Source organism: Balaenoptera physalus, assembly GCF_965194825.1.
Source record: "Balaenoptera physalus genome assembly, chromosome: 9".
NCBI lineage: Eukaryota > Metazoa > Chordata > Mammalia > Artiodactyla > Balaenopteridae > Balaenoptera > Balaenoptera physalus.
The window spans coordinates 58,248,247-58,264,647 of NC_138888.1; the positions used below are offsets into that span (position 1 = coordinate 58,248,247).

The 16,401-nt window shown below is 39.0% G+C and overlaps 1 protein-coding gene and 1 long non-coding RNA gene across 9 annotated transcripts in view; one reads left to right on the forward strand and one right to left on the reverse strand.

The window, feature by feature from the left end:
- LOC309667160 overlaps positions 1-8,149 on the reverse strand; it is a 384,581-nt gene extending 376,432 nt beyond the window's left edge. For 3 of the 6 annotated variants that reach the window (XR_014267563.1, XR_014267564.1, XR_014267568.1), the window contains exons 1-2: positions 7,886-8,081; positions 6,313-6,445 (exon numbers count right to left, since the gene is read on the reverse strand). This is a non-coding gene — a long non-coding RNA (uncharacterized lncRNA). Of the gene's footprint in view, positions 1-6,312; positions 6,446-7,885 lie in introns of all 6 variants that reach the window. The other 3 variants (XR_014267565.1, XR_014267566.1, XR_014267567.1) reach the window with 3 other exon arrangements.
- A 96-nt stretch (positions 8,150-8,245) lies between these two features.
- ASCC3 (activating signal cointegrator 1 complex subunit 3) overlaps positions 8,246-16,401 on the forward strand; it is a 335,131-nt gene continuing 326,975 nt past the window's right edge. The window contains exon 1 of one of the 3 annotated variants that reach the window (XM_082475080.1): positions 8,246-8,495. The gene's annotated coding sequence lies outside the window, so the exon portion shown is untranslated. The remainder of the gene's footprint in view (positions 8,496-16,401) is intronic. The other 2 variants (XM_082475077.1, XM_082475079.1) reach the window with 2 other exon arrangements.

Consider the following 16,401-nt stretch of genomic DNA (forward strand, 5'->3'; position numbering starts at 1 on the left):
GTGCAGGATGGAGTTACGCTGGCCTTGTCTACACTTAAAGTAAGCACAACCTGTCTTTGAAGTTCAAAGACCAATGACAACTCTAATGTATATTACTACCTAATAAACACCTTTTCCATACTTTTCCAGGGTTTTCCCATAAGAAAAGACTTTAAAATGGAGGGTGGAAATCTCTCTTTCAAATACCAACAAGCCTCACAAATTAAGACCAAGGTAGCAAAAACCTGAAAAAATGTTGTGTGATATATTATTTTATTTATATGAATTTTAAAACTAGGAATATAATCTATGTTGATAGATATCAGAATAGTGGCTTCTTTGGGGTGGCTGCGGTGGGGTGAGGGGATTTGAGTGCTGACTGGGAGGGTCATAAGAATATCTGGGAGAGTTAGAAATGTTCTATAACTTGATTTGGGTAGTAGTTACATGAGGTGGTATATGGCACTGTACAGTTAAGATTTGTACACTGGTACATTTCAATTTTTTAAAAAAGCTATACCTCAATAGAAAAATGTTAAGTCCTTTGTCACATAATAAAAGAAACACTGAGGGTAAAAGAAAAATTGTATTTATTTAACAGATACTTGGGGTCTAATATGTGTCAGGCATTCTGTTAGTATTTGTGGATACAACATAAAGCAAAAAACAGAAATGGCACTTGTTAATAGATGACCAAATCAGTCATTCTTAGCCTTTAGGCTACCATCAGCAACAGCTTGCACTTTAAAATTCAGTATGTGTTTATTCTCTAGGATTAATCCTACAAATAAACCTTTTATAATTTTGCATATGAAACATTTTGTTCTACCTATTCTTATATGCCCAGTTCAGTTTTCACTATTTCCACAAAGGTTTTTAATGTCTTGTATCCAGAGGTGGCCTACCTTTACTTTGAATTCCTTTTGCACCCATAAAGTTAAGTATCACGAAACTCCGCACTTAATTGTTCTTGAAGAGTCTTGAGTGCTAAATTTGTCTTCTACCCAAACTGTAAATTCCTCTAAGTTCCTTGAGACTAGAGATCATATCACGTTTTTCTTTGGAATGTTTCACACTGCTTAGCAAAGTGTGGACTTTGTGGTATATGCTTAATTTCTTGTGGGTAGAATGAATGAAAACTTCACTTTGACCACATTGAACATGCTTAAGAATAGGTTACACTTCAGGAAAAATTAATCCTTAAAGTAATTACTATTCAGGATTTCATTTTGCCATTTTTTACTAGCTCACTTTTTATGTGTTAGAAAGAGATAAAAGTTATTCTTGACATCCTCTTCTGTTCCCTTTGGCTCAGTTCTGATAAGAAGGGAAGAGAGGCTATTCTTTTTTTTTTTTTTTTTTTAATTATTTATTTATTTTTATTTATGGCTGTGTTGGGTCTTCGTTTCTGCACAAGGGCTTTCTCTAGTTGCGGCAAGTGGGGGCCACTCTTCATCGCGGTGCGCGGGCCTCTCACTATCGCGGCCTCACTTGTTGCGGAGCACAGGCTCCAGACGCGCAGGCTCAGTAATTGTGGCTCACGGGCCTAGTTGCTCCACGGCATGTGGGATCTTCCCAGACCAGGGCTCGAACCCGTGTCCCCTGCATTGGCAGGCAGATTCTCAACCACTGCACCACCAGGGAGAGAGGCTATTCTTATCTGTTTAATACCAGTATATTTGCTTTAATTGAGAAGGAAAAGCATTCTGGGTGAAACATTTGTCTCCAAATATTTCCTACCTCCTGATTATTTAACTTAGTACAGGGTTGCCTGAAATAAATACTACATTTCCCATCTTCCCTTGCAACTCAGTATGGCCATGTGACTGTGAGTGAAAGGTATACTTTCAGTTTCCCAAGGGATGCCCTTTGGTTCCTCCTCTTCCTTAGGACTGCTACTTGGAATATGGTCATGACTGTGAGTCATCTTGGACTATTAAATGAGGACAACACCCTAGAAATGGCAGAGCAATGAGAAGGTGCATGTGTCCCTGGATGAATAAATCGAGAAAGAAAGTACAACATTCTAGGATCACCCATGCATCCTGTATATGAGATGACTATTGTTTAAGCTACTGTTATTCTGGGTCTCATTATATAGAGCTTAACCAATTTCCCACCTTATCCATGGGGGTAATCATAGAATGGCAACAGTTAGCACAGAATGATTCTTCCCTTCCCACACAGTACTTTAAGGAATAAACATGTTTCAGCCCCAAACTTTGGGTGGATCATTTGCTTGTATAAGACAACCAGACCTAGCTTCTGCTATCAAAAGACTAGTTAAAAATTAGTTTTGAAGCTAACTGCCTCTAATCTTCTTTCCCCAAGGTCCCATTCACACACACAAACATATACTCAAATGCATTCTCACACTGACCACGGGGTATCACCTGGCATTTGGGCAACCAATCAGATATCAAGTTAAAACAGCCAATAAGAACTGGGTGAATAGTAGTTTTCATTGCATATTTTATATTGACTTTGAGTGGTGTTGCTTTTTAATACCTAACCTTGACTGCATCCTTGAAATTGGCTTTTGTCTGTATTTTGTAATATTTTATGAAAATTTAATGTATCTTATTATCTTATAAGAAATAGTTAAAAATATTCATGCACTGAACAATTCATAATTTCAAGGCTGCTAAAAGATGCATAACTTCCATTTCGTATGTTCAACTTGGAAATTATTATAGCTATACATACCACAATACCTTGAGCTTACTCTTGTATATTCAAGCATCTTCTACTTCTTCTGTCCTATCTCACAGAAAAACATCCTTCTACCAAAATAAAGAAAAACCTCACCCATGGTCTTCAGTGCATCCTTGTCTGCCTTTACCTCCTTATTTCCTTACTTAGCTAATCTCTTTCTTATAGGTTCTTTCCCTTTATCAATCCTTGCCCCTCCTCTTCTATCTTAAAAACACACACAGACAAAAGTCTCTCTCAGACCCTAATATTTCTTCATGTATTGCCTTGCTTTTTTAGACAAAAATGATTATCATCAGTGTTTTCATTTTCCCACTTCTCATTTACTCGCTTACATTTCCATATGATTCCATCTTTATCAGGTAACTAAAAGTGATTCCAATTCATCAGTCACCTAAATCTCCAAGGACATTTATTCAGTCTCTACTCTCCTTGACTTTGAGCAGGAATTAACCTTGTTGATGACTTTAAAAAAAAAAATAATTCTATATATCTTTGCTTATCACTTATCTCTTTGATCACTCTTCTCCTTTGCTAGCTCTCTTTCTTCCTCCCAATCCTAGGTATAATGGATACAGTTTGTTTTGATCCTTTTCCTGATAATACCTTTTCCGAATTTCTTTTAAGGAACTACCCCTGTCTACATTTTATCCTTGCACCGTTTGATTTACTACAACTTCATTTTTTTCAAACCCCCTGCCTTACCATCTATTCTACTGAATGCCCCCTCTACCCACCCCTGCCGCCACCCCAGCATTTCCTCCTCTAAGACTTGCTCCTTGAACCTTTCAGCTTTGTGCTCCCATCTACACTGCTTCCTCTCTAGACGATGCACAGCCCTCTTCCATGATTTTTTCTTTGCCTTTTTCTAGGATTGATACACCTTTTCCAGAATTCCATGGTTTCCTCTTGGTTTTTGCCCTTATTTTGCTGGAGTATATGGTCAAGTAACTTTCTAAAAGATCATACTGGAGGAAAGTGTTCTGTGGTTCTCCATCCTTGCTGAGTGAAAATATCTTTACTTTGCTCTTGTAGTTAATTGATAATTTGAATGAGTACAGAACTCTAGACTGAAAAATATCTACCATTAAAACTTTGAAAATATTCTGTAATTGTCTTCTAGATCCAGTGCTGCTGAGTAGGTCTTATTTTTATTCCTTTGCTGGTAAAATGTTTTTTTATGTTTGGAAAATTTGCAGGTTTATTATTATTATTATTCATAGTTTTTATTCTTGATTTTTTTTTTCTCACTTAAAAAAAATCTCTTTCTCTTCTACTGATTGAATTGGCTGGTTGGATTGGCTCTCCATGACTTTTATCTTTTTTCATATTTTCTGTTTATGTCTTTATATCTTATGTTCTAGATTTCCTCGATTTTTATCTCCAATACTTCCAATGAATTTTTTATTTAAGTAATCATGTTTTTAGTGTCTCGGAACTCTATTCTATTCTTTGGTTGCTCTTTTTTCAGAATATTTGGTTTGTATCTTATAAATCCAATATATTCTGAATACTGGAGTATATAAATGGAGTGCTTTTAAAAAATGTCCTTTTTTATTTAATGAATTTTAATGGCTTCCTTCGGAGTTAGTTACTCTGTTTTTCTTTGTCTTTCTCTTTCAGAATGGTGATTTTCCTGATTTGCCTGTTGATTCTTCATTGTATGTTCCTACATAAAAAGAGCTGGTCATTGATGTGGTTTTCCTTTGCTTTTAGTAAGTAGGATGTCTTCCAGTTCTTTCTCCTGTGTGGAAATTGTGAATAAATGGCCAGGGCAGGGCCAGAAATGCCAAATATCAGGTTTCACTTTAGGATGGGTAGGCAAGTAGCTAGCTGGCTCTCTGAATGCTGGCTCTGAATGCCAGAACAATAGTGGTTTTGCTCTGTGTTGTCAACATAAAAGTTTTCACTTCTTCTCTACTATTTGTGCAATTAACTTGGAGGAGACTTTGGGGTCTTTTTGGTTTCTGTTTTTGTCTGGTGGCTGATGTGTCTTTGTCTGCTGTCAGTGTGCATGGATGAGAGAAGGAAATGTGTATTGTGACTGATTCACTTGTACCATATTTAGAACGTTATCTCCATTTCCAGCCCTTATTCTCACTTCTGCCCTCTGCCATGCTCCCAACCAACTCTTTGGTAGCGTCTTCACTATATTTTTTTGGGCATTGGTTTTGGGTTATTGGTTATTACTAGTCAAATCACTACTATTAGCTTTGTTATCCAGGAAATTGTTGAAATTTCATTTACTTTTCTCCCCTTTTCTACCTACTGTCCTCTCCTTAACATAAGCACATACATAAAAACACACATATCTTTATTCTTTTATTTATTCTTTGGTTTTTCTACTTCTACATTTTTATTTCAGTAGTGTCTAGGAAAGAATAGTTGGCAGATGATATGCCAAGTTCACCATCTTGAACAGAAACCCAAGAACAACTCACTATATTTTATAAGCATATATTTTGCCATTTGAATAAAACATATTGCAGAATCCTCCCTAGCTGACTATCCCTTGGACATGTGACCACCTCTACAACATTCTTATTCAAACGGAAATAGAATTACTACCAGGGTAATGGGAGGAGCTCACATTTCTTTAGTTCTTTGGAACTCTAACAAATTCATTTTATTAAGTGAGGAAGAGGACAAAAATGGTTGGGTAGGCAACCAACAGTCTGCCATGGTAGTGATCTTTTTTTCCTTCCCAACTCAGTTCATTAAAAAGTTTAGGGAGGCTTATTTTACAATTGAGTCTTTTATTATTCGGTTTCCCCCAGCAGTTAAGTGTCAGCTCCAGGTAAGGAACTGCACTGGGGTCCATCAAAGATGGACTTTTAAGACCCAATGTTGCAAGCAGGGGTAGGGAAGATGGCAGGACATTGGACTGAGAATAGGTAAAACCAAAAAAGGCCTATAAGCTAAGGCTGTGGGACACTAATGAGCTGGGCAGACCTAGGGGTCTTACATACTGAGATACTAAGAGACTGATGGGCTGGAAATGAGTCTGGAGCTTATTAACCCATCCCAACAACCCATGAGGTGACAAAGGCTGAGACTGAAAGGCTAATTTGCTAATATGATGGAACACAGACATGAAAGAGCCAAAAACATGGATGATTTTGTTGAGCCACTGAAAATACCCCACCCTGAGATTTTGTTTTTGAGACAATTTTGGAATAATTAAGGTACTTTTAGTCAAATGATCTAGTTACATACACATACATATATAACTTTTCATATATGGGGTCATATTGTATATATATTGTTTTGTAAACTATTTACTCAATTGTATATCTTGATATGTTTCCACATCAATTGATTCCACTTTACAGATGTGCTATAATTTATTTAAATCAACCCTCTCTGGAACATTTTTTGGTATAATACATTTTTAAGTACAATGAGTTTTAATTGGTTGCCCAACCACCCATTAATTTCAACCCACTATACTCCGTATTGCCAAGATAATCTTACAATCCCAGTTGGTAACTGCCAAATCCCGATTGCCTATAGAACTAAATTCAAAATTGAGTCTCTCCTTACAGACCAGTTTCTAGCCAATTTTGACTTGTCACTACCTTCTAATAAGAACCTTCCACTATAGACAAACAGGTTACTCACCACAGAATGCATCTGCAGTCTTGTTTCCTTGTCTTTGCTCATGGCATATTTTATGGACAGTCTTCCTTCTTTTCATGAGGAATCTTGTCATCAGACTGTCCTTCCATTAACGTTTTGGAAAATCCCCCAAGGACTACAAAGGGTACAAAGATAATTCTTAGAGTTCAATGAAGTATATTCCCTTCTAGGTCAGGACCATCTAATAGAACAAGATACAACGACTTATGTAATTTAAAATTTTTCTAGTAGCCAAATTAAAAAAGTGAAAATAAGTGAAATTAATTTTAATATACTAACCCAATATCTACCAAATATTTCAACATGTCATCAATATAAGAATTAAGCTATTTTACATTTTTTCTTTGTACTAAGTCTTTGAAATCTGGTGTGTTATTTCACACTTACTGCATGTCTCAGTTTGGACCAGGCACATTTCAAGTATAAATATTCATATTTGGCTAGTGGCTACCCTACTAGACAGGGCAGTTCTAAGCAGTCTATTTTCGATTTCCTTCTTGTCCCCTAAGTCTCTGAAACTGTGATGAGAACAATCTGTCATGTAAACTCCTAGAACTTATTGTTAGTACCTCTCATTATCATACAGCCTCCTTGCATTTTTTACCTTTTGATGCATTTGACTTGTCTCATAGCTAACCTGTAAATTCTAAGGCTGGAACCATGAACTGATTGACTCTCAAGGTTGTAAACACCTTTAACAAAACCATCAACTAATTCTTCTCTTGATGCCTGGCTCCCCTGCACCTAGTTCCTATTAAGTAAGCCTTCAGAATCTACTTAAAGTCAAAACCAGGGGTCAAGGCATCCATGTAACCTAAAGCAGACACCTTCTCTGGCGAGTGCTAGAAGGGGATCTTCTTTTCAGGATCTGAAATCTGTTTCTCTCAAGTCTGCATCTCTTGAGACCACATGAAACAAATCTATGTTACGTGATGAGTTTTTACATATTTGGAGACAGTCCCAGTAGCTTTCTCTCTTCTGTGAGAATCTTCCCAAGTTCAAAGAGTACTTCTTCATTTGTCATGCTTTTGAGCACTCTTCATCATTTTGCTCTTTGAAATAATTCCAACTTCTTTGAGGTCTTCTTAAAGTGCTTGATCTAGAACTGAACGCAGAACTACAGAAGTAGTTTGGGCAGAGAAGTGTATAATTGGATCACTATTGGCTGCCTCTCTATAAAACACGGTTCTATGAGGTGTCAAGACACATTTCTTACGAGAGGGGTATGGAAGCGAAAAAAGGAGCCACAACACATTATTAACTCATACCGCCTTTGCATGCCCGGCTTTTAGCCTAGAACTGTACACATACAGCACATTCTTGAGGTTAATTTTCCTTAATGTCATCTTCCTGATTCAATTGAGCCAGGGAATCTTCAGGCATTTTGTTTTTGGTGGGGTTCGTCCGACAAAAGGACCGACTAGAAGAGGTAACTTTAAGAGAACTAAACTGAGAATCCAGAAAGCTTAAGGAAGGCGGGACTTGAGAGGAGGGAACCGTATATAAAGTGACCAGAAGCCAGGATTTCTGTACTCAGGGCTCCTCTCTCCTTTACCTGTAATAGGAATTACCTCCTCCAGGTCTTCACCTTACAGAGAAGGGCGGGCGGGGAGAAGATGGAGCCGACTCAAGGAACTGCAGGGAAAGATGGTCAGGTAGCGACCTGGAGGTGGCAGGCCCGGCCTCGCGAGGGCACCCCACAGACCCTGAGTTCCAGGAACGCGCGCGCCCGCGCCCACGCCCGCCCGGGGACGCGACCTCGCCGCAGGCCCGGTCCCACTCAGCGCTGGGCGGGCGGCAGGCGGGGCGGCGGCGCGCGCACGCGGGGGGGTGGGGCTGGGGGAGCCGACGTGCAGACGTTGGCGCCGCTGCGGGCGGGTGACGTGTAGGCCCGCGCTTGCTCCGCCCCCTCCCTCCTCTCCGGGTCTGTGGGTCTGTCCGGCTGTCGGGTTGTCTTCGCGTACCCTGCCCCGTGGCTGGGCGGGACCCGGCAAGCCCGGCGTGGGGTGCGGACGAGGACGCGGCGGGGCAGCTGCCCCTGGCATCCTCTGCACTGCCCTCCGCCCCTCACCCGGAGTGGGAAGTAAAGATCAAACCGAAATGGAGGGAGGCGCGGAGGCAGGAGCTGGCGGAGTGATGGGAAGCGCATGAACCGGGGCCGAGAGGTGAGGAGAAGGAAGTGGGAGAAGGAGAAGGGGCGCTGCGGCCCTGAGAAGCCGGTAGGAGGCGGGGCCGGGGTGCCCCTTGGACGATTCCCGTTCGGCCCCGGAGGCAAGCCCGGACCTGTCATCCCTCTCGGGGCCGGAGACTTGTCTGTGGTCTCGGGTAGTCTCGTCCTGCTCTTGGAATTTGTAGGGTGGGGGTGGGAATCAAAAAATGAAACAAGAGTCACATGTTGCCAAGGTGCTAGGCTACAACCCAATTAACGTGGGTAATTTTTGTTTTATTTTTCCTGTGCGTGGGTAATTTGTTTTCATTAGGTTTTATGTTTGTTTGTTTTCCCGTTACAAAAATGTAGTAACTTTTTCGTTTTCTTCACGTGGACTTGGGAGAGAAATCAGCTTCCTTGTATTTTTTTACCTCCACACTGAAAAGTAAATAAAGTGGGTGGGGAGTGGACCATGGTGAATTTAGCAATCGAGGAGTCTAGAATGTTACTTCGAAATAAGTGTTGTATGTGCGAGCGTGCTGAGGTGTTGTGGGTACGTGGGTAGTTCTTTTAAATAGGCTTCTTATCACACATGAACTCATTCATTGACTGCAGTGTGTTCGTGTATTTTGCTGTTTAGTTTAAAAGAAACATTTTAGCGGTAGCTAAAAATTTTATATGAATGGTATCACATGTATAGTTCAAACTGGTAATCATATTTTCTGTCTTTCTTTCCCGAAGTAAGATTAGATTGAAGAGCGGTCACCATCACCAGATTTCATGTTTCATAGATTGAAATCACTTTTCTGATTTTCAGAGTGTTCTCAGAAGTTGAGAATTCAGCTTTTGATTCCACTCTGGATTGTGCTTCTCTTCATGTATCTTTCATTTTTAATGATAATTATAATAATATTCTTGCATAAGAAAAATGCTCCTTAGAGATACCAGTTAAGTGTAAGCTAAATAATATTATTTAAGTGAATTAATTTTTCATGGCTTAGGTTGTGATCCCTGCTGAATAGTTTTAGTTTTTATTCATTCGTCATTCACTTATTTATGTCTTCATATGTACCAGGCACTATGCTAGGCTTAGGAAATCAAGAGACATAGGATGTCGGTACTTATGGAACTTTCTGTAGTCCAGCGCCCTTTTAGTAGAGAATCTGGACTAGGGCTCCTCCTCGTGTCATGGATCTCTAGTTGACCTAAGCAAGGCTTTTTGCAAGAATAAGTTATTGTCAGTGTTTATATGTAAGTGGCATTGAAAGAGGAGCAGATTGTTTTACTTGCACAGCATGACTTGATTTTGCCTTTGATCAAAAAGATGGTATGCATGCTAGTGTTTTGCCAGTTAAGAGGAGTAAGTTTTCTTTTTGCAAAGTTGGCTTAGTTGTAAAATTCACAATTGGAAATCAGTTTCTACCTGAAAAATAATACTTTATTTTTCCAGTTTTTACATTGGTCTGAGTGATCTATGTATTAAGAACTTGTAATTCATAAGCATTCTATACACAAAGCATATTCATCAGGAAAATGTATAGTACTTGTTGAATGAAGTAAATTTATTGCCCCATAGTACCTTCCATGGGGAGGTAGTTAACATGAGCCCTTTTAGTACAGAATAATCTTGATGTAACGTGGCACAGTTTTCAACTTTGAGCAGATATCTACCTGAAACTGAAATTACAGCAAAGACATTTATGGAAAGAAAAAGTGCATAATTACCAAGGAGGAGAGAGTAAGGTATCTAATATGTGTTTAGTAATCATCCAAAGGGAGGCATTATGTGTTATACTCTGAAGTTACTTAAAGTAGGGACTGGATCTTATTTCTCATTTCTTTTGCCTGGTTCACTTAGCACATAGTTGACAGACCCATATAGATGTTCATTAAATCAATATGTACCATCTCATTTGAGTATTTTGCATGTAGATGAGCAAGTATGTTTGAGTGAGTTTGTCTATTGTTTGTTCATTTTCCAGCTCTGCATTGGCTGTGATAGTCTTTTTTTTTTTTTAACACCATGTGTTTATATTTTAATGATTTTTTTTTTAATATATAATTTATTTATTTATTTTTGGCTGTGTTGGGTCTTCGTTTCTGTGCGAGGGCTTTCTCCAGTTGTGGCAAGCGGGGGCCACTCTTCATCGTGGTGCGCGGGCTTCTCACTATCGCGGCCTCTCTTGTTGCAGAGCACAGGCTCCAGACGCGCAGGCTCAGTAGTTGTGGCTCACGGGCCTAGTTGCTCCGCGGCATGTGGGATCTTCCCAGACCAGGGCTCGAACCCGTGTCCCCTGCATTGGCAGGCAGACTCTCAACCACTGCGCCACCAGGGAAATCCCTGTGATAATGTCTTATAGGTTGTCCTAATTTATTTCTGAAACTGTCTCTGTGATTCAGAGTTAATGCAATTCAACTCATGTTTGAGTATTCTGATTTTAATCAGATCATTCAGCCTGAAAGCGGCATAAAAAATCATTTTGTAATTCCTCTTCATTTTATTGATCAGAAAATTGATATCCTGAGAAGTTAGCTGATTTTCTACCATCAAACAAAAATTGGCATCTGAACTAATGTCTTTTTATTTTTATTCTACTTCTTCCTACTACAGTCTGTCTCTCCTCATTGTTATTTGAATAGAATAACTCTTGGAGACCTTTGTAAATTAAGATAGATTCCCATTTTATCTTCCTGGTTTTGGAGTTTTTCGCTAGTTTTCCTCCACTTCTGTGAGTCCCTCTTTAAAGAGAATTCTTAGGAATTGCATTCATTATCAAAGGTTTGAACTGACATGGAAAATTAGGGTGCAATTTTGAGAGGTACCTGATTTAAAGATATAATATGTAAGACATTTACCGGTAACAGTAAGCATTCTCAGGATATGTTTTAATAAGATAATTGGCAAGAAATATTTATAGTTGAAGAAAAGAAAGTTCATACCTAGTTATTTAATGACTAAACCAAAGATTGTCAAACTGCTGAATCATAGTCTTGGGGGGGGTGTCTAGAAATGTCTATTTTCAAGCAACTCCCCAGTGATTCCAGTGCCACCAATTCATATTGTTGAAGAACTTCTACATTAAAGCATATGAATTCAAGAGCCTCTTAATTTTGGATAATATCTATTCTATTACACCAGAACTTCAAAAGAAGGAAGTTAGTTTATCTCAGGATTATGGAGTAGTCAGGGAGGCAGTTGCTAATGTTTTCCAGCATTTTCAAAGACTTGCTAGATCATTTTCAAACGAAGTCAGTAACTAGCAAGTTACTCAGTTGTGTGTAGCTAAGAAACATGGCATATGAATTTGATAAAGGAAAACTTATATTCCATTCCAAGTGAGGAAATCCTTGCTTACCGATGAGACAACTTGTCCTTGTAGAAAAATTCTTGAAAGTGAATAAAATGTCCAACAAGCCAATCAAATAGAACAACGTAAAAATGATGAATTCTACTCTTATTTATAAATATTGATAGATATATGTCTTAATCTTGATTTGAGAAACTTAATTATAAAAGTCTACATAAATGATTTATAAGAATAAATTAATAACAGTACACAATCTGCAAAAATAATTTCAGTGCATCTTTTCCCAGTGCACATATATTTTCTAAAATGAGACCTGCTTTAAGTAGTACCTCTAACACCAGGGAGGCTCACTAAACGTTCTTTTTGAGCATTCTTTAAGGAGTGAAGGAAGCTTTGCAAAAATATTAGCAATGCTTTTACTCTGGAGATTGGTGTGGTAAGGAATACCCTAAAAATCAATTCTGGAAAGCTTCACAGTAATACTCTGAGTACACATCATTGAACAAATATTTATTGAGTTCCTTGGCACAGACCAAGAACCATACAGGGTACCAGGGAAAAGAAGACATACATCACTTTTGCACTCTTGAAGATTATAGTCAAGATGTTGGCTTTGGGAGACTGTTCAATGAAATTCCTTAAGGCAAGGAAAGATACTAATGTATGGCCATTGAATGCCCTTTTAGCCAACCTGAAGTTAGCAAAGTAGAGGCTTTGTCACTGATTAAAAAAGTGAAAAAGCTTGTATCCTAAGTCACTGATTTTGGCCATCAGCTTGGAAAAAAATGAGTGTGTTTTAGAGAGTTTGAAGGGTGGCTTGGCTTAACACCAAGTTTTGAAAACTCTGTTTGTATTTATTAGAAACAGAACGCTGGAAGAACATAGCTAAAATTCTATATCCAGTGGACATTTTACCACATGTCTTGACAGCGTTTGACATGGTTGACCATACCTCTTCCTTAAAACTTATCCTTTCCTTGGTTTCAGAGACACCACCCTGGCCTTATTTGGCCTCCTGTTGTTCAGAATCTCCTTTATAGACCTTTCTACCCATTTATTCTGTAAAGTCTCGTGTTTCTCCAGCTTCTGCTGTCTTGTCTTCTTAGTCTTCACACAAATCCATGGGTGATTTTTATCTATTCCCATGATACTCCTTATGATTCTCATGTTTGTATCCAGACCTCTCTCCTGAACTTCACATCTGAATATTCAGTCCCTACTGACCGTTTCTACTTGAATGTCATACAGACATCTCAGACTCAACTCATCTGAGATTGAACTCATGATATTCCTAACTGCCCCCCCCCACCCAAGAAAAACTCTGAGCCCTAATTCAGTGAATTCTGTCATCAACCTGATCTATAAACGTGGAGGTCAGCTGAGGTCCTCTCCTCCTTCCCCACCACAGATAGAAATAATCAGAGTAAGCCAAATAAATTTAATTGAATTACCTGATTCCTCCACTTTTCTCTAAATCACTACCACTACTTCGTTTCAGGAACCCATCATCTCCTCATCTTCATCTCTTCATCTGGATTACTGCAGCAACCTCCTAGTATCTTTCTGCTTCAGGTCTTGCCTTCCTGTGGTCCATTTCCTTAACTGCAGTCATAGTAATGTCTATTAAACACAGCTCAAGTCAAAAACTCTTCTGAAGATTTCTTTTACTATTAGAACAATTTCTAAACAACATAACTTATGAGGCCCTTCATGACCTCGTTCCTACCTATCTCCAGCTCCATCTCTTGCCACATTACATACTCTTTGACCACTATGCTCTGGTCATCTTTTCAGTTCCTTGAGTGTGAAATGTTCTCACCCCTCATCTGGAATATGTTGCCCTTTTTACCTAACTCTTCATCCTTGAAGTCTCAAGTAAGAAAGCTGCTTTTCCTTCCCAACCTCCTTTCTTGCTAGGCTAGATGCACCTGCTTTGTGTTCCGATAACATTCATTACTGCCCCCTTTTATAGATAGCAGTCTTAGTTTGTATTGAGATAGCTTATTTAATTGGGTTGTCTTCCCCCAAGGCTGTGAGCTTCGCAAGGGCAGGTAGCAGATTGATTTTGCTCACTGTGGTTCCCCCAGCCTGGTGTCCAGCATGTAGTGGAAATACTAGTTAAGAAATATCAATTGAGTGAAAGTTGTTCCTGCATTCTTCTACCAAGATTTTCCTGCTGAGCCCACTCCTACCCTAGAGTTTCTAGCAACTGTTGACTATCCTTTTACCCTTGCTTTTGCTTTTCTACTTTATTGGCTTGAGATTTTGAAAATAACTTACCCCAAAAATTAGAATTAAATTTCTGCATATATAAGTTCTTTGAAAAGAATGGCATCATGAGTTGAATAAATCACATTAGCTTTTGATTTCTTTTGTGTTTGAGTAAACTTCCTTGTTTGTAAGACCTCTTTTCTTAGGGACTGAAATAAGTTAATCAAATAATTAAGCTAATTTCTGTGAAACTATATTTTTGAGGTCTTGAAATAAAGATGATAGAAGCTTCAAAAAATAAATGTATAGGAATCCAGACCTGTAAATTCTGCCTCTTTTTTTGTGGCAGCTTTGGCCTCCCTTTATTCTTCCTGTCAGTCCATCCATCCAGCCATTATACAAATATTTACTGAGACTGCACAAGGCCCCAGGCACTGTTTAGGTGCTTTGGATACTGCAGTGAACAAAGCAAAGTCCCCACCCTTGTGGGGATCTTACTGTATTTGATGAAGCTGACAACAAGCACAGTGATAAGTGCCTGGAAGTAAAGTGGGTTGGGTGCACGAGAAGGATGAAGGAAAGGGTGCTGTTTTAGATAGGGTGGTCCGGGAAGGCTCTCTGGTAAAGAGATGTTTGAGCAGCAACCTGAAGGAAATGAGGGACCTACCTTTGTGGCATCTGGGGGAAGAGTGCTCATCCAGAGGGATCTGCTTGGTATGGTTATATCACTGCACCAAGGCCAGTGTGGATGCCCCAAAATGAGCAAGGAGGAGAGTTACAGGGGATAGAATCAAAAAGTAGGAGAAAGCCAGATGCCTTGGGAGTTTTGACGTTTACTTAGAGATATGGGAAACCTTTGGGGGGTTTTGAGCAGAGGAGAACCAGAATGTTACTTGTTTTAGAAAAGAATCATTCTTATTTATATGTGGAAATTAGATTGTTAGGGAGTAAGGGTGAAAACAGGGAGACTAGACAGGCCATTGCAGTAAACTGGGGAAGAGATGGTAATGATGAGAAGTGGTCAGATTCTGGATATATTTTGAAGGTAGAGTTGGGAGACTTTACTGATAAAGTGGATGGAGTAAAGCATAACTCCAAGTTTTTTGGCCTGAGCAGCAGGCAGAGTGGAGTTGTGATTTATTAAAGTGAGGTAGACCACAAGAGGAGGTTTGCATGGGAGATCAATTTTGACATTTTTAAGTTTGAGCTAGCCATTAGACATCTAAGTGGAGATGTGGAAGAGGCATGGGTAGACAAATCCGGAGTATAGGTGAGATGCACAGGATAGAGATAAGAATTTGGTGTTAGAATATAAATGATACTTAAAGCCTTGAGACTGAATGGGATCACCTGGGGAATGACTGTAGCTAAAGAAAAGGTCTGAACTCTGAGCTTAGGGGCATAGCAGTGTTAAAGGATAGGAGGATGAGGAGGAACCAACAAGAGTGGAAAGAGCCAAGAGATAATGTAGGAGAAAAAACAAGACATATTGGTGTCCTAGATGCCAAGTGAAGCAACTATCCAGAAGGGCTGGGTCAAAATCTCCTGACAAGGATCAAACAAGGACTGAGAAGTAACATTGAATTTGGCAATGTTGAGCTTATTTGTGACCTTTATAGCTCTTTTGGTGGAATAGTAGAGGTAAAAGCCTGATAGGACTGGAGTGTCTGCTGTAGATAGCGATCAAAAAAGTGGGGTGTTAATTGAAAAGGGTTGTAGAGTTTTTAAATATGGGAGCAGCTACAGCATATTTGGGGGTTTTGGAAATCATCCAATAGAGAAGAAAATATTACTAACAAGGAGAGAGGGGACTTTCACTTCAGCAACTTTATCACTGTGTCCCCACTGAATGTTTTTCTTGAATGAATGAATTAATGGATGGGTAGAAGTATTTTCACCAGATGCAGTATAATTTTTTTTTAATCAATGCTGAATAAAAAGTGGAATAAAGAACACTTCAGTTAACACCTCCTCTTCCCGATCGTTGTGGGAATTTTTAGGTTTCAGTCTTCTTTGGTTAGATTACCATCTTGAAGTTTACTTTTTCACCCTGGTGAACCTGGTGTTTCTCAGGTCTTTGCAGCTGCCCTCACAAATGATCTATTAAAGTGTGTCACCACTACAGACTTGTCTAATCTTTTACTTTTTGTTCATTTTTCTCATTTGAACTTTTAAAGAGTTGGTACCTATTTCAAAAATTTTGAGACCTCTTGTTAACTATTATTCTTGACTTAAGAAGATACAATATTTGCCAGAAGAGTGAAGGAATACAGATTTTTGAATGTTCAGAGTAGGGTTGCCAAATAAAATACAAGATGCAGAGTTAAATTCGAATTTCAGGTAACAACAAGTAATTTTTTTAGTATAAGTATATCCCAAATATTGCATGGGACATATTATACT